This window comes from Mandrillus leucophaeus, unplaced genomic scaffold (assembly GCF_000951045.1).
Source record: "Mandrillus leucophaeus isolate KB7577 unplaced genomic scaffold, Mleu.le_1.0 Scaffold172, whole genome shotgun sequence".
Taxonomy (NCBI): Eukaryota; Metazoa; Chordata; class Mammalia; order Primates; family Cercopithecidae; genus Mandrillus; species Mandrillus leucophaeus.
This window is the reverse complement of record NW_012101721.1, coordinates 297,913-301,340: the sequence shown is the minus strand read 5'-3', so window position 1 is coordinate 301,340 and position 3,428 is coordinate 297,913. Positions and strand designations below refer to the sequence as shown.

General features: G+C 44.3%; 1 protein-coding gene across 2 annotated transcripts in view; it reads left to right on the top strand.

The window, feature by feature from the left end:
- The first annotated feature begins 2,743 nt into the window (after positions 1–2,743).
- ARHGAP20 (Rho GTPase activating protein 20) overlaps positions 2,744–3,428 on the top strand; it is a 123,866-nt gene continuing 123,181 nt past the window's right edge. Inside the window, exon 1 of one of the 2 annotated variants that reach the window (XM_011976954.1) lies at positions 2,744–2,950. The gene's annotated coding sequence lies outside the window, so the exon portion shown is untranslated. Of the gene's footprint in view, positions 2,951–3,219; positions 3,313–3,428 lie in introns of those variants that run through there. The other variant, XM_011976953.1, reaches the window with a different exon arrangement.

Sequence of the window (3,428 nt, the reverse complement as noted above, 5' to 3'; positions counted from 1 at the left end):
TTTTTTTTTTTTTTGTAGAGACAGGGTCTCGAACTCCTGGCCTCAAACAATTCTCCCTCCTCAATCTCCTAAAGTGCTGAGATTATAGGCATGAGTCACTGTACCTGGCCCAAACATTTCCTTTTATAGTTAAATTTCTTCACTGTTATTTAATCTAATGGTTGGCAAAACATTTTGGTTTCATTCTTAGTTTCTGCTAAAGGTCTGCTATTGGCATTTCCCAGCTGTTAAGTGTTGCTATTCCTAGTAGTTTGCTTTAAGATTTGTTTCAAAATATTCTGGATACTTCCTGCTTTTGTCAGACATAGGTCATCACACTCCCTTAACTGTCTTATCACTTTTGTTTTCTGGCACCACCCTTTTCTACAACATAACATTCCTAGTGCATGGAAAATAGTTTCACAGTCGAAGGAATAGTCCAGAATTGTTTCTTTCCCATCAAAGTATCTTCCTTAAATTGTACAGCATAATAATGGAGATGAAGACGGTTTTTTCTAATATTGCATCCATTCTTTCAAAGGTAAGACATTGAAAAAAAATTCATTGAGAGCATACTTGTGTGCCTGGCATAAAGAAGAAAAGACAAAATACGATCTTTTATTTCAAGGCAAGTAAAACAGATGGTAATAGTATAATGTAATATGTGCTATAAAGAGAAAGAAATACACACAGGAGAGGCAGTTGGCCACGTGGCTAAGAACACAGGTTCTGAAGCAGACTTCCCATGTTCCAAGCTTGGCACGACTACTTACTAGCTGTTTGAGCATATTACTTAATATCCTTGTGGCTTGGTTTTCTCATCTATAAAATGGGGTAGTAAAAGAAGCTACCTCATAGATTATAGAGATATAAGTAAATTAATGTGTGCAAAATGCTTAGAATAGTGTCTGGCATTAAGTAAACAATCAATAAATGTTACCTACAGTAGATGCCCCACCTGTATGGTTGGTGTGTGGCGGTAGCTAGGTAAGGAGAAATGAAGTCAGGAACTGATTTTTCTAATAATTATTGATTCAAGTCTGGGAGATTTATTTCCTCAACAAATATTTACTGGGCATTTACTATGCACCAAGTATTAGATATTTAAGTGTAAAGTAATAGGGGTTGGAAATATAAGAGGAAAAGTTCCCACATAATGCAAACAGCAGGTTCAAAGTCACAAGGATGTGAGATGGCAAGGCGAGTTCTTGGAAGGGGAGTTCTTGGCGAATTCAATGTGACAGGGAATAGGGTGAGAGTTGAAGCAGCGCAATAAATGACAAGAGAAACAAGTGGAGGCAAGGGTGTCTGTTTATAGGCAGCCTTGCATATACATCATACTATGGCATTTGAAATTTATCCTGTAAACACAAGGAGCCAAAGAAGGGTTTAATCAGCGGAGTGATGTGATCAAATTTTGTGTTCTTAAAACACGACTCTGGTGATAATATTAATCTGAGCAAAGTCAGTTTTCTTTAGGTATGGAACAGTTTTCTATGGAAACCAAAACTAATGGGTTTTGAAGTAAAAGCACTTAGAAATTAAGAAGTAAAAGTGAGTTTTCCAAATATGCAGTGAAATACTACTTTGATTTGGAACATGCAGTATTGATCACAAAAAGAAACATGTGAAAAAAAGATCACAAAAGGAAACATGCGGCACTCTGAGTGGAACAAGCAACTCTACCAGTCTGGTCCTTCTAAGACCTGTCTCATAACCCTTGTGTGCCTCCTTAATTCCTTTAGCAAATGAACGTTTATTGCACCAGACACTGCTTCAAGCGCTTGATATACAACAAAGAACAACAACAACAACAAACCCACAAAAGATTCCTGCCCTCTGGAAGCTTGCATTTCTCCGAGATATAGATAATAAACATTACACATCCTAAGTAAATTACACGATATATTAGAAGGAGATTAAGTGCTATCGAAATAAAACAGAGTAAGGAAAATTGGGACCGTGCATTTATGATAGGAACCAAAAGAAGCTAACAAGTTGTAAGTGGATGATTTCAGCAAGGAATGAAAGGAACTGCAAAGTCCTCTGCGGTGTAGAATTCATGACAAACTCTATGCTGGGGGCAAAGTCCTGTCGCTGCACATGGGTCTCAGCTGCAAAAAGAGAGTCACCAGGAAAAACTGTGTATGTATATGTGTACATACACAAACACAATAATAGATGATTTATAAATCATAGATGTGACTTATACGTGTGTGTGATTTATAAAGCCTATGTAAGCCTACTTTAAACAATATGATGTGGACAAGGCTTAAAACGGGCTGGAACATTTTCCCCCTATTATTTCCACAATAAACAATTCCTGGGCATGGTGGTGATGATGTGTGCACGCGCGAGTGTGTGTTGGACAGCATGCCTTCCTTGGAACAGAGCCAGCCAGAGCCCTGTTCTTCTACAACCTGTCCTATCAACAGCCTAACCAGGCAGGAACCTCGATTTTTTTCTTCTTACCACAAAAGCAAACCAAACCCCTTCCACAACCTAGTATCATAGCGCGGTGTCCTTCCTCACTAACCCACCACTGCTTCTCTAGTCCTGACTCCAAGGGAAGAATGCCATCTACCGAATCATCCGTACCAATCAAGCAGCCCTGCAAAGTGCAGCAACACTCAGCTCAACGCCGGTCAGCTCCAAATCCCCTGCCTCTGATTATTCTTTGGCCTTTAAAATATTTTTGCCACTATTTGGGCTGACAGGAAGTTATGCTCTCGGCCCAGATATCTGATAAACACTTCCACATATTGTAGCCTTCTCAAGAGCTTAGCCAAATTTCGGCGTCCTCGCTCAGTCTGCATTTTCCTTCATTGCGCTTTCACGTTTGGAATGCCCCAGTCTCTGCAGCCTGCAGACAGCGGAAACCGCGGGTGCAAACGTGCAGGGGCCGCTGACACGACCGGCTGCTGAAGCCCACTCAGGGTTAGACAGGCTAGCGTTGGGGATTGCACAAGAGGTCAGGCGATGCTGTGGGCTTCCAAATTTGCACAGCCGCGACACTCTGCGACATGCCACCCTATCCCGAGGCCTCGGGACTGTGGGTGGGGCGGGGGATACCCTCCGCAGTCCCCTGAAAGCGAGGCAGGAATCACTACAACTCCTCTGCTTAGGCTGAGGTCGCCACCGCTCCGTGGATGCAGGCGCTGCAGCGGCGCCTTCCGCCGCCGCGGGCACGGCGTGGCGCGGGAAGGGATGGGGTCGGGTGGGAGTGGGCAGGTGGCGGTAGAGGCTCGTGTCCGCGCACTGGAAGCCCCGGTGCGTGACACAGGCCGGTGAGCTCCTGCGGGCTGCACCCACGCGAATTCACAGACCGAGAAGGTCAGCCGGCGGTCGGTGCGCTAACCTATGTAGAGAAACGCCCGTCAGGCGCGCCGCAGGCTGGGACGAGGCGACTGGGGCCCAGGCTGGAGGAGGGCTGAGGAGGGTTGCGGGGG